General features: G+C 36.3%; 1 protein-coding gene across 3 annotated transcripts in view; it reads right to left on the reverse strand.

The window, feature by feature from the left end:
• Positions 1-26,473, reverse strand: part of LOC125179843 (serine/arginine repetitive matrix protein 3-like) — a 141,501-nt gene that overhangs the window by 37,941 nt on the left and 77,087 nt on the right. For all 3 annotated transcript variants that reach the window (XM_066997919.1, XM_066997916.1, XM_066997917.1), the window contains exons 6-8: positions 18,345-18,446; positions 10,757-10,870; positions 2,061-2,113 (exon numbers count right to left, since the gene is read on the reverse strand). The gene's annotated coding sequence lies outside the window, so the exon portion shown is untranslated. The remainder of the gene's footprint in view (positions 1-2,060; positions 2,114-10,756; positions 10,871-18,344; positions 18,447-26,473) is intronic.

A 26,473-nucleotide genomic window follows, 5' to 3' on the forward strand; every position in this document is an offset into this window, starting at 1 on the left:
CATTCAGAAAAGCTGTAGAACAGTAGTTCAGCATGATTCATATTCTGCCTTTGAAATGAAGAATTCTGAACATTTAATATATGGGAAGCATATGTAGTGAATGAAAAAACACTTGCTTCATTTTCAGTTGAACAGCTACTCTTCTTTCCATTCTGGCTAGAAAACTTAACTCTTATCAGGGTACATGTCTTTCTCTCTTAACATTCAAACTCTCTTACATGTCATCTCACCTGCTCTTGTCTGAAGGCTTTGCATGCTAAAGATTCTGTAGGTCTCAGTCTTCAACCTCTCTCATAACTAAAGGCATATCTTTGAAAGATAGCTTTATAAATGCTCTCAGCTGGGTAGTCTCTCCTCAGGATTAATGTTGTTTCAAAAGCAACTGCAGCACTTCTGCCAGCAGAAGACAAATTTGCTCTCTATTTTCAGCGTCAGATAAATCTTAAACACAGCTGAAGGCATTCAAGCCATCAAATGAGAGCACATACAGCACTTGCATAATATCAATCAGCATATGGCTGGCAGAGCCTGCTTGGGTCATAAGGGTGGGTCTTCACAAAGTGAATGAGCACAGTTTGTTCAGATTTTTAGGCCTGTTTAAAAAAAGATCTGTTTCAATTCCGGGGCTAGTTATTTTCCTGTGTGAAGTCCTGGCAGCATACCATTTTCTTAGAAGCTCTAATTTGGAACAGTGTTTTTTCCCAGTGTTGGGAAAATCTCAAAGGCTTTGGGAATTTATTGAAGATTATAAATGCACTTAAAAATTCAGGCAATTATTCCAACTGCCTGAGCTACCTGAGTTTGAACTATTTGTTCTTAGCATTCACAAAAACAAGTGATAGGTATGTTTGTAGACTGTTTTTAAGAACAGGTATCTCTTACTAGTTGCTACTTTTTAATGAAGCCTTTTTCTTTCTCATGTTCTGTTCGGGAAATAAATTTGTAATATATTTCTCCATAACCATATCCTATCCTGAAACTGTAAATGTGAAAAACATGCTTATTTGCTTTGCTAGACAAGCTGTTTATTCCTAGCTTTCTCTAAAACATACATTTGCACACTTTTGTGTCCTCCCTTATAATCTGAATTCAGCCTACAGCTTTCTAAGCAAAATAACCTGTAGAAGAAATACTGGACCAAAAAGAAAGATCTTACTGTCTTCAGGGTAAGTGGTAGTATTTTACAGTTTGAAGAGGAAGGAAGATACTGTTTGCTTTCCACTGTAAAACAATAATTACTGGCAAAAACTCTGCTTGGAGGCAGGAAAGGGATATACGCTTGTAAGCAGTACTTAAATCAGGAATGTGGTTTTGGATGCTACCTAGCTGATTGCTTTGAATTCCACTGCCTCTCCTCAGTGACATACTGTATTCAGGACCTAGAGGAGTTGGAGAGGTTTATAGTAGCTGTGACTGGCTGGGAAGAACAGACAGGCAGAAGGGAGGGACTGAGCTCTATCCAAATGCACTGCTGAACGTAATGCCCTCGGCCTTGCACTGTAGCAAGAGCCTGGCTTGGGACAGGTAGAAATTACTAGTAGCAGTTTGTTTTATTTTAGCAGAAGGCAGCAAGGAACGTAAGTGGATGTAATTAGTTCAGAGAATCCTGTGAGAGTCTTGGATCTTTCTCCAGTATTTCAAAACCCCAGTGTTTTCCAGAATTCAAGCCTGTGCAGAAACACATTAAGGAACAGGCCACAGTAAGGGCAATTTATGTGTAGGCAAGCCGGACAAATGATTATGGCAAATCTAGCCTTTGAAAGTATGCCAACCATCCAATTCTAAAATTGAGAAAGGAAAACTATTTTAATGTTTAGAATGTTATTATGCTTGTCTCTAGGAAAAAAGTCAATTCCTGCTTAGTAAATCTAGTTTTGCATGGATTCGGAATAATACCTTTGATTTTGTCTGATTCAAACAATGGGACTGCAGGAAAATACTATCATCAAAACTGCAGTTATGAGTACATCTTATGCAAATGAATTACAGTCCTAAATTCTTCCATCAATTTTCTAGCTCTCTCCCAAAACATTTTCCTAACTATTGATTTCCCAGCCTACCTTGTTGCCTCAGGAACAGCTTAGTCTTTTGATGCAGGACACAGTCAATCCAGCTGTAATTAAAAGAAACAAGCATTTGAGGAAAGATGGAGAAGGGCAAGATGACAGGCAACTGCTTAAGTACTTCCTAATGAAAGTTTGTAGTTCTTTCACGAAGCTGAAGACCTGTTTCCTGGATTACTGCCACAAACTAAGACATCTTAAATTGTTGGAGGCTTTTCTGACAATATACAGACAATTTTGTAGTATAAATCTTTGTATTTAAATCACTGTCCTAGTTACTGAGCATGCTGCAAGTTAAAATCTCATGCTACTTCTGTGGGACATTTCTCAGGTGATAGGGATAGCTCCTGCACGATGTTATGTTTTAGATGGATACAATTCCTACAGCTCCAACTGTTTTCATAATTTACATGCGCTATTTCCTGACCAGATATTTCTGTACACCTTACTGTTTTAGCAAAGAGAGATTTTTGCTTCTCAAAAACGAAGTATTTCTTAAAGGAATGAAGATGAAAAAAAAAATCCTCTTCCTTATTTAAATCACACATCACACCATATGTACTTCAAATAGTTCTGGATTACTGCAGAAACTTGCCTTCTTGTGGCTTGGGTACGCCCCCCTCAAAATCCTGTTTTTATGTGTGTACTCTGCAAGGCTATACACTACAGAGATCCTCAAGGCTGCTAAAATTTGGGAGAAGAATGAGAAAACCAAACAAACAAAAACCCACCACTGTCATACCAAGCTAAGCAGACAAGCTTACAGAACTAAACTGCTGTCAGTATTTGAGCTGATCCATTTTTAAGGTAAGGGTACACAGGCTGGCTGATATACCCTAAGCTACACGTTGAATTAAAAGCATTTTACTGCACCATTCCTGTTGCTTACTTTTAAAGCGTTAAATTAAATCCTAATAAACCTCTAACTATGCCGCTTTGTCGTAAATTATTTTTAAAAATTCATGTATTCCACAATAAAATGAAATCCTTCAATTCATTGGCATACAAGGAGCTCATTTCAAATATTTACCAAGGAATACGCCAGAAACATAGTTCAAAGGCATTTTGACAAATCAGAAAGGTTTTCCTAAAATATAATCTCAAACATATGGTTCCTTTAGCTCATGCAATTTTGGAGCCAAGAGTGAAATTGATAGCTAGAGAAGAATGAACAGAAAAAGCTGCAATCTTAATATGAAAATAAAATACTCGATGAAAAGATCAAGTTTCATTTCCATTAAGAAAGAAATTTGTCTTTAGCTCCAGTGGAAGCAGGAACAGCTTCCAAACAGTGCCAGTTTTCACTGATGCACAGCTTGATATTAGAGAGACAGTAAGGAAGATATAATGTGCCACAGAACATTAGATTTAAAATGTGCTTTCTATTTGCTGCTTATTTTTAACAGTCCACCTTGGATCCAGGCCTAAATAAGACCCCTTAAATCTTGTGAGCTAAAAGAAACAGACAAAACAAGCTGTGGTTTTAGAATTAAGTTTGATAATTAAACTTCTACTTAGTCTTGTCACGACATCATGACAGTTTTTCAGTCAGAAAAGACAGGCCTCCTCAGTGTTAGCTGTTATAGTACTACATTATGCAAATGTAAAGGCTTCCTCTTTACTCCGCCTTGCTTCTTTATGCCCAACAATGTTTTCAACTCATCACTCAGTGTCAGAACACATGCCAACATGTGTAACAACACATCTTCTGGAAAGAAAGTCTTCGTGTTTTCTTGCACCATCAATCATTTCTTACTTCTTGTAGTAAGATTTGAAGTTGATAACTACACTGGATTAAAAATGTGTTCTGAATAAATGTGCAAAATGAGAATTCCCTACTAGTTTTACAGCCTATTATGTAGTAAATTTTTACTGGTCCAAATCCAGAAAAGACAATACTACACTGCAGAATCTTCCCTAAATTATCGTGCTTGAACTTCCCCTAGCACATCAAGGAACCTGCTGGTGTTACAGCAGGAGAACAAGCACTTTAGAATAGCTAATCATGAGTAGCACCTTTTCCGTCATGCCACCATCAGCTGTGCTTGGTGAGGTCTGCTTTTGGAGCAAGTTTTTTATTTTCATATTATTTATTTATTAATTGGAATAGTCCTGTTTGCTAAGTTCTGTGAAGACTGAGTAAAATATCTGCACAGTAATTGATAGTTGCTGCTGCCACGAGCCAGCAAGGTAACATGGCTCCATCTGTGAACTAGTTTAGAAGACACATGCCCTCTTTTGCTCATCATAGCTGCTGGTTAACGCTTTTATTTTGCAGAAAATATGCTTCAGTTGGGTATCTGAAAACAACTCCTTGCACACTGCTGCAATTCATGTGTGGTTTTTTTTAATTGAAAATAAAGGTATTTTGGCAAAATGAATTTGTCTGATGCTTTCCTCAGATCTGCAGTGACAGTTCTGTTCAGAACCAAGGGGAAGTAAGACTTTGATCAAGAGCCCATGAGCTACAGTATTCAGCTGGGATGCAAGTTCAATATCCTCACTTAAGATCTGGAGACAGGCTCTCACATCGTACTTAGCTATTTTAGTGTGATTTCTCTAATCTTTCACTGGAATAGCCACACTTTGAATAAATATTTACTGCGGTAGGAGTTGGATCTCCACATCAAAGCATTTTGAAGACAGGTCGTGAAGTCAGCTGGAAGAGGACAATAGCATCTTTGGTAAGGCTGAAGCAATATATAATTACATGGAGAAAGCCAGCAGCACTCTTTCTTTTGTTCATGGAAATAATCCCTCCAACCGAAATTTAGGATTTTGGCTACTCTTTTTCTACCCTTACCCCATGGTGGTTATAACAGAAGCTAGCCTGTATGCATTCTTCCAATCCCAAACGTAGTGTTTTAGTCCTGAATACTTTATTTGTTTATGACCTCTCTAAGGAAACTCTCAAAGATCATAATACAGGTTGACAGAATGACTATTATCAGAATTTTAGGCAGACAAAAATCAAATGTTTCCTGAATAAAATGAAAACACGGAGAAGCTGCACAACATGGATTGGTCAGAAATTACTTCTGGAAGTACAGTTACAGGATCAATGGGTTTACCTGAGAACAGCAGCAAAGGACTTGCTTTTTCTCAGATCCAAACAACAGGGCAGCAGACAGTCTACACACAAGTTCTACAGCAAAAACTTCATGGTCTCTAAGCTTTGACCAGACCGCATTATCAGTTTACCAATACCTGGATCTGTATTGCATGTGCTACAAATTTGCCAAAAAACGGAAATAAATAACCTAGCTACAAACCAATGCAAGAGTTCCTTTTAATGCAATTTTTCCTTTGAGTCCCAATTATTTCTCTCTGATGTAAAATCTGCCTATTGCTGTTATCTCAAGCATCAGAATTGATGAGTTATAAAACTGAAAACTGAAAGAATTTTAGTCTTAAGCTCTTGATTTCAGTGGACTGCTGAAACTTCCAGTGTTTGGTTTAGTTTGGTTTCAATCAAAAAGATTTTAAAAAAAAAAAAAAAAAGATTTTGGCAGAATGGATCCTCTCCCCTTACTTCTAGACCTGGACTAAAGATGATGTAAGTGTTTAAAAAGAAAAATTAGAAAGACTATGTACACAATATATATTAAGAGCCCTACAACAGTTACCTGCTTCTGCTGGAAACAGCAACACTGGCAGTCATGTGCGGGTAAAAATACGACAGTAAAGGGCAAGAGAGCTGTGAGCACACTATATTCATTCCAAGTTCCTGCTACGCATTTTATATGCAGCAAATTGCTATATTTAGATCATCTCTATTTTAGCATATCTTTAGTTTTATAAAATGTCTTGACTATTAAAAATTGCAGCTAGTTTTATAACTATAAAATCTGTGAAAAGTGGCTGACCTTTCTGGATGGCACTGCAAGCTTGAAAGCTCTGCTAAATATAGCAGTCAGCAATTCAAATTGTCAACCTAAATTCCATTTGTTCAAGTTGTTATGTCATCTCATGGGTATTTTTATAAAATTCAGAGATTCAAAGGCTCACATCAGAAAATATCATTCAACTAACTCAGCTTTAGTAAAAGAATACCATCTTTAGCTGTTAAGATGCTCGTGTTAGTTTTATTTTTCAAAAAGCAGTTAGATTAAATTGGGTTTTAGAGTAAATTATTAAATCATTTATTAACTCTATTCATACTTGTTCCAAAAACAGAAAAGATATTTACCAATGTTGGTAAATTGGTTATAATCTCAGTAAGAAAACTTGGTTAATAATTTCATAGTTTTTGCTGAAAGTATGAAATACCCTAGAGATGAAAAACATGAGATGTTTTAGAGATGTTACTGAAGTTGCCTGAGCTGTCATAGAAGCACTGATAATAAGAGTTAGAGAATCCACTTAACAGCCACTGCAGATCTGACACAGTGGAGCTTAATTAGTGAGTCTGATGGGATGAGAGGTAACACTGTCAGCTCTGAGATGTGTTCCCATTATTAGCAAGGAAGTCTTTTACCTGACAGAATTAGGTATACCCTATTCCCAAGAGACATGCAGCACCCAAGCAAAGAGATTTTGGCAGATTCCTGCCAAAGCTGAGCAGCTGCAAGAAGAAATTTCTAGGCAGTGGCACTGGTAGCCAAGGGGGCTCTCAAACCAGAACTGCTGTGGACAGAACAGGGTAGTCACAATTATTTTGGCTTTATTCTGCCTCCTCTCTCAAACAACTGCAGAAGAAATTCAGACAGAAGTAGTCATACACCAGGGCTGAAAAACAAGAAATCAAGGGAACTGTTCCTAAAGAATCACAGTCCAGCACAGCTACACAGATGAGAAACAGTGTTCACACAGAACTGGAGATCAGGGTGTCTGCCATAAACATAGTGCTAATATTAAAAATTATTCCAGATGTAAATGGCTCTGTGGTCTCTGTTAACAAGCTATTTAAAATATAACATATATTACATGATATGATACAGCCATCATTCTTCATGTATTTATCCCTTTCCAGGGTTTTTGGGCAGGTTTCAGAAGAGGAAATGAGAACAAATCCATTATTTGGCTGGATATTTAAAACACATTCTGTATCTCATTTGTAGTCCCTATGAAATCAAGACATACAAGTGAAAAATTCTCCAGTTTTTCTACAGCCCAGAAGCCTCTCCCTGAATGCAAGATGTCTTTTCTTTCGTAAGCTTTACTTCCAGCAAACAACATTCTTGGACTGTGCCTACTTACAGAACATTTATTCTTTTACAAGTCCCATAGTCACAACATAGTTCTATCTGAATGACAGTAAAATTCAAATACAGGAGAAATAACTTGAATTGTCAACAGATTTACCTAGCTAATAATCTGAGCCTAGGTTGTTACAATATTGATATACAATAAAAATCTCAAAATAAAATACATGTTGTAAACTAATGGTAATAGATGAAGTCACAAGTTTAGACACTCAAAATTAAAGACATTTCTAAAATATATGACAGGCAGTAACTGATAACTTCTCAGTGATAACACAGCAGGATGCAGTCAGAAAAAAGAACCTTGAAAAGGCAGAAAGATATTAAGATATTCTTTCCGATTGTGATATGAAACCTGGCTATACGTAGCCTTTTTTACCCCCTCCTCCACATTGCTTTTTTCAGGTATATCAGGAGGTCAGAGCACTTTCACCAGAGTAATTTCTAACAGGTATTAAAGTATTTTCCAATGGAGCATAATGGCCATACAGTCCCAAGGTGAAGAGGAAAAGCGATCAGAAGTTCATGCTGGTTAAGTATTTGGCCTAAATTTGTCCAGCATTCTTTCTTTGCCTGTCCTGCTTGTTTTAACATGCTTAGAAAAGCTCAAATGACTATTTTTAAGTGGCTTCTATATTTCTACAGCTTTTATGCTACACATTCAAGATGTTTCTAGTAACATTACAACGGTAATCTTAGTATAGGATACCCTGACTTTAATAGCTTCATGTCTTGATATTCCCCATTGCATTGACCATTTTGAGAAAAAAAAAAAAAGAAAAAAAAAAGTATGTTTTTTATCCTTATTTCCTTGCTCCATCTGTAAAGCTGAAGCAGTGTGGAAAAGAGACTATTAGAACAAAATGTCTATTAAACTGCAGAACAAAGCTCTGTAGGGGCCTCAGAAAACAACCCTTCTTAGGTATATTTGCTATGGATAACCTTTTTTTTTCTTAACCTGATTCTTACAATCTTTTTTTTTTCTCTTCTTCCCCCTCTCATTTGAGTCACAGGACAGCACTATGAACTGTACTGTACTCCTCACCTCACCACTGCCTTCCACTCCTCATTCTCCTGTCAAACCCCTGACCTTCCCACCACCACCACTGCTGCCACCCCGGTGATGCACCTCCAGCGCACTGTCCTCCATGCAGGACACTGACACCTCCACCTTCCAAGAGAGAGCTGGCAATGCCAGAGAGGAGCTCAAGATAGTATACCCATGATGTAGTTTAGCCCATCCCAAACAAGTCCTGCTTAGAAAACTATACCTCACACCGTCTGTGGGTACAATTTACCAATGAAAACTAGTGAAATAGACATTCGCAGTGAAACAAACTTCCTTCTGTTTCCCTGATCACAAAAATCCCCCAGACAGCAGGACAAACAAGAATACACTACATACGGAAAAGAAGCAGGTTCTAGATTTCCATAGGAGGGCATAATGGGAAAAAAAAAAAAATGATTACAGACAAGATGCTTCTGAAAATTACATCTCTTGGTAGAGTTATCAATGCTTCCTTTTTCAGACTCCCGGCACAACGGGAAGTTAGCACCTATCAGTAGAAAAATACACTTTCTCCTTCCTGAAATATAACATCAAGCTCTTCCGTACATATGATAAGCATAGAGATCACATCCATTACAACAGTAAGACTTTAATAAAGCACAATTTGGCAAATCTATATTTTTGAGTCATCTGCATAAATAAAATACAGCAACTTCTTAAACTTAGTTTCAGCTTCAGATGAATTATACCAATAGTAAATTTAATTATATTCATTATCTCCATATTACTTTATTGTGCCAGTGGTAGAAACTACAGTTAAGAGCATACCTCATTAAAAAAAAAAAAAAAAAAAAAAAAAGCTTCTGGCTACTGAAACTTACATTCACATTATTCCCCAAATTGTATTCCATCATAATGACATGTGAAGTCAATTCTGAAAGAATCGCTATTGTTTGAATTACCTTCTCTTAAAAAGAAAAGATTGCCAAAAGCATAATTAATCTGAAAAAACATCAAACAATATTTCTAGTGCTTACTGGTAGAGTATTAATGAGATTTACTGTAGATTAATTGGTGAAATTGGGAATAGCAGGTTCACAAAGCATTGCATTCTTGTGTTCCAGGAGATTTCAACAGACTGAACAACAATCTCCAGAATACAATTATGCAAATACTTGATTATTTTCAATTAGTTTAAGTTAATTCTACATTAAGCATGCTTTCAAGAGCAAGAGGTTGGCTGTGAAATGTAATTTTTGTTTTGATATCAATATTGTTGTTATCTTTGAATATCTGTTTAACAATAAGAGGCAGAATTGCTAAACACTTGTTTGCCATCTTTTAAATCAGTTTGGTTTTGTTTGAGAAAAAAAAAATCTTTCCAGTCACTTTAGCAATATTAGACACAGTATTGTTGCAGTTTCATGTCACAGAGAAGTTTTAGAGGTGATAAAGGACTGTCATCCAGTAAACTGGAAGAAATGATGACTGCAGAGTTTCATACTTAAGGTGGCAAAGGTGGTGAAAATAACAGAACATGATGGATCTTTTTCTTTTCAAGAGTTACTGACTTAACTGCTAAATTTCAGTGGAGGTCCCACAGAATTCTAGTCATAGAAAATATGGCTGAAATGGGTCTTGAGAAGTCATTTATGTCTTCATTCCCATTTCAAGGCAAACAAGTCATATCCAAGCCCTTCCTAACTGGTATTTGTCAACACTGACTTTAAAATATCTGAGAACAAAGAATCAAAAATTTGCTTTGCTGCCTTACTATTAAATAGTTGTTAACATTTATCAGCATCTATGTTGCTGCAATTGAAGCTTGTGTATGTTGTGCTAATTGTACACGTGGAGAACAAATTACACACTTCTGCTAAACAATCCCAGGTCACTAAACTTGGAGATGTCTTATTGCCTAGATTTCTAACCTTTTGGTTTTTGTTCTTTCGCTCTCTTCAGATGGTTCATATTTTGCTTGAAATACACAAAACATATGCTAGACATAAATGTGGCCTTATTAATGCTGTGCAAAGCAGGACATTATTTTATGCATCATCTAAGCTATAGTAATTTTAAAATACAACCCAGCATGGCTTCTGCCCTTCTTGCAATCACTTAAAGCTATAGAGTCACGTTCAATTTACAAACCACTGTAACACCCAAATCCTTTCCTGAAGAACCGTTGTTAATCCATTTATTTTCCCCATCATTCCCCATCATGTAGTATTCCCATTCACAGTATCTTGCGCATACTGTTACTGCCATTAATATTATTTTTAAAATTACTAATCCAATTAGCAAAAGTTATTTTATATTCAAATCTTGCTCTCCTGCACATCTGTACAACCTCTCAATATCTTAATTTCTCAATTATTATATCATTAATTTCTCAATATATTGAGAAATTATTTTAAACAATAATGGCACACTTCTGCAAGCAAAATAAACCATGTGAAATGGAGCAGATTTGGACTTACAAATGAACAGGCCTAGGGTTAGGAGTCAGATCTAAGTTCTTCCTCCCTCCAGCTCTGTCACACATTCAGCAAGCAATGATGAGCAACATTCACTTCATAAATGCCCGATGCCATCTGTAAAAAGAGAGACAAACAATTTATGCTTATTTTTAGATACCTTTCTGTCTGATGTAAACACAAAACTATACATATAAGACAATATTTATAAATTATATGCCAAGCAATTATTATGTTTAGATAATAAAACACAAAATTATTTTAACACCATCTGGATTGAGCAGGAGAAAAAAAAAATAGAGTTCTGACGGAGACAGACTAAAATTTTAAACATTCCACAAAATTCAAGTTATAGACTTTGATCCAAGATTTGGATCAAAAACCACACTGCTGCCAAATATCCTCACACCACATTTTAAGAGTGTTTTGAGACTGTTTTGTGAGTTCAAAACACTCCAATGGAGGTTTAAATCCATCTCTGTATAGACTTTAGTGCTTCCTGCATGAGTATGACTGAAAGTAGTTTCCTTAGCAGAGATCTATACAAATAAAAGTGAAAAGGAATCAAGATACGACGACACTCCTGGTTGTCTTAAGAACCACAGAATTACAGAACGATTATCCGTCAAATGCTGAACATATGATAACAAATTGGCTGCCAGTTTTCCCTCACAGGATGACATGACCGAATGATTTGTCAATGTTTTTCCTTTATACTATTATTTTTCCAATGAACTTCTTTCTTCTCAACCCCTAAGTAATAATTTATGAAAGTTAGTTGGAATGACACATTGGTGTTATTTCTCTAGTTTCTCTATAGGGGATGTGCTGGAACATCTTTATCTCACTCACTTGTATGGGTATGGTTTGTCATGTCCAAAAAAGTACAAAATTGAAGAACTAGGGTACAAGCTCTTTCTAGTAGTCTGCAGCATCTATTCTGTCAGTGAAGTTCTGGAAACTCAGACATCAACTATGAAAGCAAAAATCAGCAATTACAAGATTCAGGGATATTTGAATACTTTTCACATTAGCTCCTCATAGTTTAAGTTTCTCACTTTGCAACTGTGTTTTTTTTTCTTTCACCAGAAGCTTGATTCTTAACTATTCTTTCCTGTCCCTGCTATTTTTAAGCTCTTCTTAAGTAATTTACGGTATTATATTTGCCCATGTTTTATCTTTTGTAAATGTCTGTCTATTTCTAGAACCACTGGACTGTCCTTCCTTATTTACCATTCAGATAGCCTGGACTGAGTACAATTCGCAAGGAAAACTGTAAAGTTTAAGCGTTTTGGTGGAGATGACTTTAACTGAAGTATTGTTAAATATTAAAAGTCAAAAAAATGCTAAAACAACCTCAGGTTAAAGCAAAGAATGCCCAGCCTTACAATAACCAAAATTTCAGTCTAAATGTATGTGGCAGGTTGACCTCGGCCAGCTGCCAGACAGCCATCAGGCTGCTCTCTCACTCCTCCTCCTCAACAGGACAGGGGGAGTGAACAAGATGAAAAAGCTCAGGGGTCAAGACGAGGAGAGTGAGATCACTTATCTGTTACTGGGAAAAACAGATTGACCTGGAGGAAATTAAATTAATTTATTGCCAATTAAAAATAGAGCCAGATGATGAGAAACAAAGACAAAATTAACACAAGACCCCGTCCCCCCCACGTCCCTGTGCCCTCTTTCCAGGCTGAAATTCACTCCATTCCCAACTCCTCTGCCCCCTCCCCAGGAGCACAAGGGCGACAGCTGTGGCCAGGCCATAATAGTCCCCTGCTCCAACGTGGGTCTTCTGCCAGGCGGCAATCCTTCAGGACAAAACTGCTTCAGTGAACATCCTACCCAGGCCACAGATCCTGCCCGGAGAGCCTGCTATGGTGTGGGCCCTCCACGGGCCTCAGTTTCCTTCACAAAATGGCTGCCTGCTCCACCACAGCCCTCTCCAGGGTCTGCAGGCAAACACCTGCTTCCCCATGCTCCCCCTCCACAGGCCGCAGGGGAATTTCTGCTCATACTCCCCCTTATTTTTATTTTTTTCCCCCTCACACCTCAGTGCCATGTGGCATTTTACCCTTTCTTAAACATGCTTTCTGTGAGGCACCACCAGCTGGGATGAGGGGCTCAGCTGTGTCCTGCAATGGAGCTGGCCGGAGCCGGCCAGAAGCAGGCCAGAGCCATCCACGTCCAGCTCCTCACAGAGCAGCCCTGCAGCCCCGTGCCTGAGCCGTGGTGCCCAGCACACACTGCGTGCTGGAGCTCCTGCCACAAACTGCTGCCTTAGGAACGGCTCCCGTCACAGATCCAGAGCAGAAATCAAGTGACCACAAAGACATTTTTGTAGGGATTTACACTTTCAATTTACAGATCTGAAACTTCTCTAGAACTGTTCTACTATAAACAGTAGAAACACTCCTATTTCATAACTCCCAGGGCAGACCAGTGCTCCAGACAAATAAAAAATAAATCAGACATAAAAACTACTAATAAAAAACTATATAATTAAGGCATATCAATACATTTGGTAAACCTAGGTTCTCATGTGAGTTACACATTACTTTTTCTTAGCAAGTGCTCCCCCTGGGGCTGACCCTACCCCGTGATCTGCTGCGCTCGCCATCCATGTCTCTGCTAGAGCACAAATATATCATGGTGTCCATGTCCCCAGCAGGCCAAAATGGCCCTGGCTGGGTCCAACAGGTGGAATGAGCCATGTCACTTCAGAGAGATAGAGCTATGTTTACACGGACATTTCTTCATAAAACACAGCACAAAGTACATCTCTCTCAACACAGCTCTGTCAGCAACAGCATCTTCTGTCAATTTCAGAGAACAGAACAGGAAGAAGTCCTACCACAGAGAATGGCACAAGCACTCGTTACTGAAAGTCCCATTATATCTCCCATCTCCAGGTAGTGCACAGATGATCTCAGCTTTTGAGATCCTATCCAAAAGCAGCTTCAGGGACCACAACAAACTCATCCCTGAGCAGAAGTCATGCCATTCTGCTGCCACGCAAATTGCAGGCAGGAGTTCATTGCCTGGAATGCAAAAGGAAAGGACCAGGCCTCATAGCCTTGCTTTGGACAGGAGTAAAGACAGGGCATAGCATTACTAATCAGAAGAGGCAAGCCTAGAGAGCTAGAAATGGAAAATTGAGCTAAAAGAAGGTATTAAGCTGTGTTAGCTACCAGTAAAAACATGGACAGTTTTGCTTCTGTCACCTCTCTCAAAATATTTTAGATGCTTAAAATACATTGCTAAAAATAGGTTAGAGCAAATCATTAGTGCTCAAGACACAACAAAAACTGGCACAAAGGGTTATGTGCTAATATAGTGGAGATTGTAGTCTACACATCTTCTGCTTCCTATTTGAAGTTTAATGAAGAAAATGTGTGTGGTTTTTTTTTTTCTTTGTTTTTTTTCTTACCAGTGAAGAAAGAAACAAGAACCTGTTCAGCTGAAGGATAGTTAAATCAGGAAAAAAAAATGCCTAACTACCTTGTTAAAAATGCTTTTAGGCTTGTTCAGATGACATTCATTGCTACTTCAACCTCTCAATAAAAACTTGGAAGACCAGATGGAAATAATTATTGCAGGTGCTCAGAACAAACTGTACCTAATCTATTATTTCATTATCTATAGATGAGGACATCACTAACAACATTTCAGAGACAGCTAGTTGCCTTCTATATGTTGCATTTAATCTGTATTTGTGAAACCACATATGGCAATGAGTTAATCTTAAAATAGACAATTACCATTGTGCTAAATTGTTCTATAAACACAGCTTGCTAAAATAATACATAATGAGATGCTCTTGTTTTGTGCAGGGTTGGATAATTGTGAACATCCACAAAAAGAATCTTTATGGATATTTCCATCTTATTAGTATTTTTAGATCATTAATGTCATTTGATTTGAAACTATTTCTGTCTTCTTTTGCACTGAACAAGAAACTTACTTCATTCCTCTGGCTTCTTGCGTAGGTAAAATTAGCAGGAGAGTTAGGCATAAAATGTTTTTCCAATCTTAGTCTGAATTTCCACAGATTACTGCCACACTATTCTATTTGTGTAACCTGATCTGTACCGCTGAATTTGCCATCAAATTTCACTATGAAATGTTCTAACCAGTTAAAAGACATTCCTCATTCTGTCATACAAGGCAACAGAAGGAAGAACCACTCTTTCTGGTCTTTCAGCTCAGCCATTGTCTAAATGCTGTTGCCTTCAGTAGGCACAGCACTCGCTTCAGTCACCAGGTTGTGCTTACATACAATAAACTCATTCCTGTCCTTGCTTCTACACAAAGGCTCACCCTGCTAAAATCACTGCTATGTTATAAAAATGTCCACATACAAATCAACCACAGAGTAATGTAAAAATCCCTTCCAGTGGCTGAAGTCTAGCAGCAAAAACACACATCAGAGCATTTCTGCTCATTTCCCCACAAGTGGGAAGATTGAAGAAGTTATTAGTTGTATTAAAGACACTGTACGACTTGGATATATTCATGCTCTTCACAGAACACTTCCCTGAAAACATAGCACTACAGGAATACTAATCCTCTTCTTGTAAAAGTCATGTTGCTACAGAGAACAGACCATTTCATCCCAGACAGAACAAGGGATGTGTCAGTGCCCTTTGAATTAGGTGCATAACCATAGAGCAAAGACAGAACAGGCCTGTGAGATATATGGCATCTTCTGTTGATTGATCACTTGTTTTCAATAATCTATGAAAATGCAGAACACAATTATGATGTCTAGTGCTGTGAGTAACTTCAGAAGTCACTGCACTTTCCAGTGGCAAAGAGAACGTTTCTTACTTGGATCAAATCATCAGTTAAGCTACACTTAACATGCTACATTTCAGACAGTAGCATTCCTTTTCTGGGATACTGAAGTATTAAACAAACTTGACTGAAATGGAGCTTTGCACACAAGGACAAAAAATATTTTTTTACAGTAACATTAACTAAGAAGTGTTCTTCACAACGCTGAAAAAGACAACTGTATTTAAGAACTTGGGTTAAAATGTTCTTTCCCACAAAAATCACCATTCTTTACTTTGTCTACAATTAAAGTACTGTGCTTAGATAAAGTGAACCACATTCCGAGCATATCTAAATAGAGAAAGCAGCCAACAGCTACTAAAGAGTTCTGGCTCACTGGGTTTTCTCTTGCACAATACTTGCAGGGTATTATACAAGTTAACAGGCTGCAGCTAGAAACAAAAACTTTCAAAGCTGGGATTAGCAAAACACTGATATATTCAGTTTCTGTAGCATCAAACAGGAGAAGACCAAATTATTTTTACACTTAAAAATGAAAATACTGAGATTCTAACACTGTATATTCAGAAATTGGTTTACCACAAATAAAAAAACATGTAGAAATCTCAAAGTTAACATCTAGAGAAACCACCCTGCATTTTAATGGGAAAAAATGGTAAGCATATTGTGTAACTGTGATTTACTCACCTTTTTCCAACAGGACAAAATGACCTAATCTTTAGATACGCTTGGAGCAGCTGGGGAAGAACTATTTGTTTCGGTTTGTCCTCCTCCCCTCCCTCTCCCCATGCAAAAAGAAAAGCAATCAAAAGTGATTACATTGTTTTGCAGGAAATCCTGCTATCTTTTCTCTTCTGGTTCCCTTTCGATATAAATTTCTTCTAACAGAAGATATTTTATCTTACCAAGTATTACACATTGTATGAAAAAGTAGAACAATTTCATGTTCATCATTCAAATCTTTAACTAAATAAAATCCAATAATAACAGAACATTTTGTGCTGATGTCATTCCACTGGGAATAGAAGGATTTAATTTAGCATATTGTAGGAAAGCAATATTTTCTTTCTTAAGGTCATACCATGCCCATAGGATATATGATTACATTGAGCCAATGGAAAGTTTTATTCTCTAAGTAACTCCACAGAGCTAAGCTTCTTCCTAGGTTTATAAAATATACCTAGGTGGATATTGACTTGAGGTGAGTCGTAAATAAAGAAGAAATACTCACAAAGTGCAAGAGAAATTGTATCCGGTTTTCATAACAAAAGAAATATAATGGTAAGAAAGTTGTGTATTGAGGTGAGGAATTGATAACATATTGATGAGATTTTAATAGTTATACATCCAGTCAAATATAAAAATATGTTGTATTTTAAAAGGCTCTTTTTAATGCTTGCCCTTTCTTTTAGTCAAAGAGAGGAGAAGTTATTCTTCTGCTCTTTGGAGAAACCTCTGTTCATTCACTGGAGAAACTACTCACCCATGATTAAAGACAGCACACATAAACTACTCTTACACACTCAAGATAACTACAAATTTCAGCATTCTTGAAAAAGATCCAAATTTAGCAGTTTGGCTATCCTTGTTGGGAAATATATATATAGTAAGTTGTTAGGGAGCCCCTTCTAATGTTATAGAGAAGACATGTTATTCCAGTTATGTCAGGCTGCCAGCTGCAGTCCAGGCTCTCATGTGAATTGTGGCATAGAACCTCACCAACAAAAATTTTATTCAGTTCAGGCTTGCTGAGTGCTGAAGCTGAGATCCACTGGAAGAATCTAAAACTACTCAGGGCTTGCTCTCTGCTCCTCATGATGCACAGTCCTCCTACTGAGGTCTGTGGGCACTATGCAGAGCCTCTGGGTGGGGGGAAAAGGTGAGAATCGGATCCCTTAGTCACAGCAGATTCAGCTTTCTGTACAGTCTGTGCCAAGAGAAACGATCAGCAAAAAACACGTTCTGATTATTGATAGGTATTTTCAAAAATGTCAATCAACAAATCAGAAGGAGGAAAATTTAGCAAGAGTCTGTGAGATAGTAAGTATAGCCCATGAGAAATAATGAAGTCAATTAAAGACATTGAAAAACACAAAGCATTGCAAAGCTGTACAGTCACAGAGCAAGGATTTACAGATTCATGTTCTCCATCAGCCTCAGTGATCTTATTATCTGAAAGTAGTCACTGGCTTCAAGGTTTCATGGGCAACAGTTATAGACAACTCTGAAGTGTAAGACTACATAGACCAGTAAGAACTTAATTTGAAACAAGCAGAACTCATGAACTGAGCTTCAAACCCATTACTGAAATAAGCAAATTTTGTCTCAGTATTATTTCCTTTGGGTAACTCAATTTTCATTTCTTTCCTACAATAGCAGCTTTTAACAAACCGGGAGTGCTCATGCGCACACACATACAAATGGAGCACAGGCAGCTTTATTTGGAGCCTTTTCTTTGGTAGCAGCTGATGTCATTTCAGACCAGTTTGTACACTTTCTGCCTATTAACTTTGGCTATTCTGATTTTGCTCACACAGCAGGGATGTGGCCATTAATATTAACAACAGCATGGGAGCAGCTGGAGTTCACGTTCTATTCAACAGAGTGACAAGGGGGCAGCGTCAGTCACACAAAAGTGACACTAAATCTAAATATGCAATTAAAAATATTCGTAAGCAAAAAAAAAAAGGCACAAAATGCAGACTTTTACAACAAAATACAACAACAAAGGAATCCAGTTTTCTTTCTCTCGTGTTCCCCTCCAAAAAAGTAAGCAATCAGTTTTCTTGTGCCATACCACAGTATCACTTGTACTGCTGTCCTTGAAGATGCTTTACCATCAACTACATATATGCCATTTTCATTGAGCCAAAATCTTGAATAACTGGTTTCACTGTGCCTGTGAAAGGGAAGAAGAAAACCCATTTCTTGCAATTGTACATGACTGAACTTTAAAATGCCTTCTCACAACATTACACCTACAGCACTACTGTATATTGATTTCTGTTTGAGTGAGCAGTGTGGAAAGTCTGTAGTTGAGTGTAGTTGAGTAATTAAGTTGATTTACTTTGCACGGACCACTTTTGAGCGCTAGAACAGTGGAAAGTGTTTAAGTAACTGACCAGGTACTTCATTTTCTCTGAGCTTGGTGAAATAGAAAAGCAGATTCCTTCCCACCATCAATTTTCCTGACAGCCCATCTTCTTCCCGTGTTATCTCTTTCAGCCTTTTACGAGGAAGCCTTCAGTAAAAGATGTGCTTCAGTGAAAGGTTTGCTGTCACTGCGAGACTATCTGAAAGAAGAACATCACACCTGGGACCAGCATAGAGCCTAGAAATACTACTGTAACAGTCAATGTTTGGATGTATTTGTATGTTTGTTTGGATATGAGGGAAAACATCTACATCCAGATCTGTTTTTTTTTCTTTTTTTTTTTTTTTTTTTTTTTTTTTATAATTCAGTCTAGTCTGATAAATACATTTTCATCCTGCATTTGATTATTTATAACAAATGAACAGACTTGCATAACTGCAACAAGCAGGCTTGGCTTGCAGCAAGAACTGCTTTAATAAATTCACGATAGTGTTCGTATTTATTTCTTGCTCCCTTATTTGTGATAAAACATTTAGCTCGGAGTCTCCATGACGCTGAAACTTAATGTTATGCACATGAGCCAGCTTACATAGTATCCTTATATTTCTAACTTTACAGAACAGTGTATGCAGCCCAACAGAGAATTCAAACCTCTATCTTTAAAACTAAAGCAAGACACCTGTAAAATTGCCTCAAGTTAAGTTGACATTTTGGAGCACAATAGACTATACTAGTGTTATCAAGAACAGTCATTTGACCCTAAAATTCCTTTCTATATGATCAGAATTTGTGAAGAAAGGCAAGGCTTCAGGGATATTTTTTTTTCATACCTGTTAGTAGCAAAATACAAGATACACTTTTTTTTTATTATTTGTTTATTCTGATCCATATGGAAGGCAACAGTGCTGGGATTTTTTTTTTTTTTTTTTTTGAGAGTTCATTGGGAATATCTACATTTAGAAGTACCCTAAGGTGGTAATTTGTTCACTCTATCTTCCATGATACAATTTACTGAAGTATTCAGATTTACACCCAAGTCATTTGTGGAAAAGGGGATATATGGTACCTTTACCAAAGGATTCTGTTCTGCTTCCCTCCTGCTTATTATTAGCATAATTTACTAGCCAAAACCAAGCAATATTTATTTGGAATCACAACTAAAAATCTTCTTGACTCAATTAGATTTCAGTGACACATTTCACTGACATTATTTTTTCTGAAACGAAAGTCTTCTAGAAGAAGCTAGGTAGACAGCACCTGTATTTCTAACATTAAGCACTTTATAGTCTAGATAGTTAAACCTTCAGTTTTGTATACCAAGAAGGACTAAAAAGTACAACTCAAAATTAATGAATCAAAAAGTAGTAAGAAGAGAAAAATACATTTCTTCTTCCCTTTGTGCAAAGTGATTTCCACACAGCGGTTCCCTTGAGTTCAGCAGTGATATGTAGAAAATTAAAAGGACTGCAGAACTTCTCAGTATATCCTTAGTCCGTTAAGACATTTTCCAGGATTCTCCATCTAAAATAACATTCTGCAGTCTCCCTTTCCTTCACTCCCAACAGACAGTTTCAATTATAAAACCTGCTGAGATAAGGTCTCTGCTTCATGAGACTAATGAACATTTGAAATTATGTACTGAATTAATGGTTATCGAACACAGAATAGCTATTTGGTAGATGATTTCATCACTTCGTACTCCTTGGAGGTTATTGTCAAAATGCAGTCATTTGGAATGGAAACATTGATATGATAAAAATATTAATTTTCTAAAAATTGAAAGCTAGTTTATAAAAGTTTATTTGACCTGAAGTATTCACTTAAATGGAGGATTTGCACTGGTTTAATAAAAAAAGGAGTATTCATATAACACAAAGATATTAGATACAACTTAGGGTGGTATTTTGTTTGTCTTTCCCAACTATAATAAAAATGAAAAATTGAAGGTCGCCTGGGGATCAATGGGGAATCAATGTCATTCCCCATCAGCCATGGTTTTCTTAAAGCATTATCTCAAGAGCAGTATTTACACAGCTTTAACATAAACTAAATAAAACAACATTACATGAATTTTACAGAATATTATGAATTTTACAGAATATTACATGATATTAAATTATGAGAACAACTGCAATTTAATTGACAGGCTGCTAGCAAAGTATTTCATTTGAAGAAGTTACCTTGACATGTGGATTTGAGATTGAGATTACAGTCATATAAAAACATATTGGGATAAAATAATCTTGTTTTTTTTTGTTTTGTTTTGAGTAATTTATTGCCAAAATAAAACTGTGCTGGAGGAGGACAGTGCCTCAAAATAACATAAGTATAAATAACATTGATGGGAAATGCCCTGTTTAATGTTCTAATGGCAAAAATAACAAACTGTCTTTGCGCATACATATAATGCAAGATGAAATATTGAGCATATAACTCTAAACTGACTGAAAAATCATTTTAAGTAGTGACTTTGGAATTACATTTTAAAACAAATTTTGCTATTTATATATTACCCTATAATCTGCTTGAGCTATAAGTACTGTTTCATCCAAGATAATTGCTAGATGACAGTAAAGAAGATTCAGATCAACTATTGAACTCCTGCTGTCACCGTAGGTCAAATCACTTGATGTCCCTGGCTAATGACTTCAAAAGATGCTAACAGAATTTGCTAATGAATTCTTTTTGCTAATGAAACTGTGTGAACAGTGTACTAAATCACCTAAACACCTTTTAACACTTTGGCCTCAAGTCTTCATCTCCTGTCATGTTCTTTCTCTGACCACTTTGTGCCAGAGCTCCTAGGAATGAAAGGAGGACCTGGGTATCCCATCTGCAAAGATGGGATTTCAAAGGATGAAGGTATAATCTGTCAGCTAGAAATGTGCTAGGCCATGGATATCAACTAATGTACACCATTGAGAACTGACAACTTTGTATTTATATTTTTGATTTAAAGTTTTGCCACCTCCAGCAATTACCAATCAGTGAATATATATATATATGAGATTTTATATCTTTTCTTAAAGTTAAAATTTCCAAGGTTTTTTTTGCTGCAATTGCAAATTTAGAAATTTAGTGGTTTTTTTGTTTGGTTGGTTGTTTTTGTTGTGTTTTTAATTTCAGATTGAAATTCAATTCAATACAAGAGTTGATTTTTGTTTTCAAAAAAATGATAATTGGCAACACTATCCACTACAATGAAAATATCAAGACCAAAGAGACTTTGTGAGGACAATGCCATTCCAGCCTCATACCATGTTTTTATATACCCAGCTTTGATGTTCCTTTAGCTATCATGAACTGCTATATAAGCAGTACGGAGAAAGCAGTGCCAGTTTAGAAAATGCCAAATTTCTTGCATTTGATCTGAAAAGGGGCCTTGAAGTCCAATATGTGATGGCATGTACTGCTTTAGCATGCAAGCTCTGTCACAGCTGGCCAGCTACAACTGAACCACCCTCTCTGTGAAGCACCTGATGTTATTTCTACTGGAAGAGACCTGGTAGACTTCACTTCCAACTGAAACTAATGGATTTATAATTTTTTAATTTCAGCTTTTGATAATTCCCTGAAGAAATGATCTAAATGTTCTGAGTAACTCTGAAATAGGAAGAAAAAGGTTTGCTTTTTCTAAGGCATTTGGGAGCCAGTAGAACTTTCAGTACACTGTTTTTCAGTGACTTTTTTTTCTAACCTTGTAATAACCAACTGTTGCTAAAGTGCAAACTCCTGGTACAGGCTGGCCATTATTACTTTCCATTTACACAACTCCGCTACAACACAGTCCCTGGAAAATGCACTAACAGGGTCCTGAATCATCTCCAAACATAACTGAACAACCTCCTGGTGATCTGATTATCCCCTAATATCTCCAACGCACTTCAAGTAAGGGACTTTTCCCATGCAGTTAAACCACCCTCATGTGGACCCATCTGCACAGCAGACAAGGTGCAGTCTGGCTACAATCTGCTTATGTGGAACAGTTCAGTGAAGGTATCATTCCTTGCTTGGATATATTTCCTTTCAGCATAGAGGGGGATCTCCCACAGGCTTTATTATCTGCTTGTGCTCTTGAAATAACTGTATGGGGGAAAAATTGGAGACTGACTAAATGCCTTGGGCAATGAACTCACTGAAACAAGCCTCTTTTTAAGGTATTTGTCATAATAGTTCCGACAGGCTTGTGTGACTCAAAAAGAGATTGCTCACACACACTCATCAAGCCAATTTATTACTACAGTGAATTTCAAATTGTGTCTGGAAGAGACATACTGTATCTGGTTAGTACAAGAACATGCTTGTACATAAATTTAATCTGGCATGACTGTGAAACCTGGAGAAACTTGAGTGAATGTAGGTAATTATTCAAAAATTATGTTTTGTTTTGTTTTTTAATTGGTGTTGTAGCATAGGAAAGGAGATTTATATTTCTATACCATGAGTGTGCATATCCCCAAGCACTTTTTAGCAGTTACAGTTTCTCAGCTGGTTTTTTGTTTGTTTATTTTTACTTCAAATTGAAGTAAAACTAACAGTTTGAGCAAATATCTGAGGTATTGATTGCCCTTTCTCTGGAAAGAGGATTTTTCATTTTCTCTATCATTCACAAATCACCACAGAGCTCACACAAAGTCAAAACATAGCCTTATCACAGCAAAGGTGAAGCAGATTTGTTGTTGATCAGATGTTAGATATAGACTCCACCTTCAGTGTACCAGGTTAATGGCAACAAAGCCACACATTCAACAGCTAGGAGATTGTTGAGAACCTTCAACTTCTATTTGGATCTAAAGTAATTCAAAGGTGTAAAGCACATTGCTGTATTGAGTCACACAGAGGAAACAGTAAAAAACTGCAGCATTTCAGGAGATACTCACTGATTTAACTGATGTAATTTCTGTTCAAGATGCTACATGGTTAGAAACCATAGCTATCAAACACAAGTTTCAAAAAAAAAAGTGAACATTTCAAAGTGTTCATTGCTATTCATGTATTCAATTGCTGCCAGCAGAAGTTTCTTCACTGCATATTCCCATATGACTAGTTTTGGTCTGGGTCATCATTACATATCCCAGCTTTACCAGTACAAGTTCTCCAACACTATTATTATAATAGAGGAGAAAGTAATTTTGAAATATAGTTTTATGAAATCTGAAGTGATTTTATCGTATTTCAGGCACATCCAGAAAACTACTCTATATTTTCAAAAATATTAGAAATCATTTTCATATATACGCAAGTTTTACCTTTTGTTGTTTTTTAATAACAGAAATCTAAAAATCTAGTTACACTGTTCATATAATACAATATCTCTTAAGAAAAGTGTTAGTATAATTCCACTGTGAAGTAGCTTAGAATGACCTGAAGTATTTTTCTTAAGAAAGACATAATTTCATGGCAAGAAACCTTAACTCAAAAGCAAAGGAAAAGGAGAAATAGAACAAGTTGAGAAAACATAAAATAACAGCATTCAACCAATGCAAGCATAAATACTTTAGGCAGGCAGCTAACCCTGTCTCATTTGAACTCCTTTTTCTGTTCTAAACAAAACAAACACCAAGACACAATTATATATGAAGTGTTCTTATCCATTCCAAAAGTAGCACTTCAGTCCATTGCAAAGAGCAAGAAAATTATGGCCATGCAGTATTTCTGAGCTAACCTGGCAACAGTAGAAGGTTTGAAGGTTTTCACCAAAATCAGAGGAATAACATAGTCCCAAGATACTGACAGAATAATGACAAAAGAAATACAAAGTAACGGATGAGAAACTAGATTAACAAAGAAGTCTTCCAAATTGTTCTCGTTTGCATGTTTGCATGGACACCTATACAGCAATAATAATGAATGGTTTCAGAGAAATGTACACATTATAGCACCGTATCTTAGTTACCAGCATGAGAATTTATAAGGAGGCTGTCTGACACACATAAGGAATGTGGTTTTCACTCACTAATAAAGGCAAAATCCGTAACTGAACTGCACTGCAGTATCCATCTTCTTAAATGGAGTCTCTAAAAACTGTATTTTTAAATTGAGAAAAATGAAACATTTGATTATGAAGTAACTGTTGTACCCTCACTGTACCAAAGCCATTTTTATTATGAATGCATTATTCATAATAAATCATAGGTTTATGACATTGCATTGCAAACATAACAAAAGCAACTGCTCTAAATTGCTTAAAACCATACCTTTGTATGAAAATTACTGACTTTAGAAAGAAGATAATTGTAAGAAAGCATAAATAAGCATCTTTGAAATGATTAATGACTTGCAAGAAAATGTTTTCTTAATATAGTTTTTACAAAAAACTTAAATAAACAGATCATAGAGTTGAACCACTAATGAGTTGTCCTCTTTTCTGAATTCTACGTAAATACCATTCTTACTCTTAAAAAACAAAATTACAAAAAAAAAATAAAAAATAAAATCCCACAGAAAGGAGGGAAACTGAGGACAAAACTTAATTCTTTATATCCCAGAATTTCAACTCTAAGATCAACATTATTTACACAATATGAAGACCATAGCAAGAATCACTGTTGTCTTTCTTCAAGCTAATTTACGCTCCATACTTGGATCTTTTCCCATTCATCCCTACTTCTGTCACATTAAACATTTAGATTGCAATTATGAGAAACTGCTTCATGTGACAGAGACAGTAAGAAATAATATATTGTATCTTGAAGGGACTGATAGAAATGTGATGATAGTGGGCATTCTCTCACAACTACGATATAAAACTTTCATACAAAAGAAGGATGTAACAGTACAAAGATCTGGGTGTAGATAAATATTGAAGAGAATAAATTTCAGCGGTGTTTATAACTATATTGGAGCATTTAAAGACATCATATATATTTAATGGGTAGAGTACAGGAGTCACAGAATGCAGAGTCCTTAAAGGCAGGCAGTTTGACTTTGGTATTAATTTAGCATGGGAACTTTGCCATCCTTTGAAAAGGTTCAGTGTACTCTCCCATCTATTTTATGGACAGGTTTAATTCTAGCAGCCTAAGAAGGATGACTGTAGTCATGACCACACTTTCCTTAAAATACGCCTGCAAAGGAAAAATTACTAGATTTTAAGTATACTTGCCAAAAGATTTTAATTTACATTACTTAGTTTCTGCTAAAAAATATTTGGGTTTACAGAAATATTAATAGATCTATAGTAATGCAGAGGTTGTACATTTTGGTTCTAGAATACTTGAAAGGAATGCATATTTTTTTATGCTGTATGGTTTAGTATTTTTTGACTTGTTCAAAAAAACTCAACCAGATCTCATTAAAATACACAGGAAAAAATTTTCAAGTATATCTCATTATTTTTTATTCCCTTTTTCACTATTTCCTTTGTTTTAGTGTAAATACTTGCATTTTTTTAAGGTCTAGAAATATTCTTTAAAAAGAATATATCAAATTATTTGACCCTGCTTTCTTATTCTTCAGCTACCAAACACAATATCTGCTCAAGATCATTCACTGATCTTCACCTTAATTAATTTCCTTTCTCATTTTCATCCTTATTTTTCAAAACCTTCTAAGCCAAAGAAAAGTGGGAAAGTTCAAAAAGTTAAAATGCAAAATAAGAAAAAAAGGAAACTCTCTTACATACTCATTTTATGGTCTTAAGAAAAAAAAATACACAAGCAAAAAGTAGAAAATTAAAACTGAGTTCTTCTGACGGAAGAAATCAAAACCCTTAGAAAATAATGTCTCTATCACATTAATAATTCTCATCTAAAATTTATTTCAAAATTGTTTTTCCATTTATGATTTTTCCTGTTGTGTTTCCTACCATGATTTTTCTACTTCTCTTGTAA

Source organism: Anser cygnoides, chromosome 5 (assembly GCF_040182565.1).
Source record: "Anser cygnoides isolate HZ-2024a breed goose chromosome 5, Taihu_goose_T2T_genome, whole genome shotgun sequence".
In the NCBI taxonomy this organism is placed as follows: Eukaryota; Metazoa; Chordata; class Aves; order Anseriformes; family Anatidae; genus Anser; species Anser cygnoides.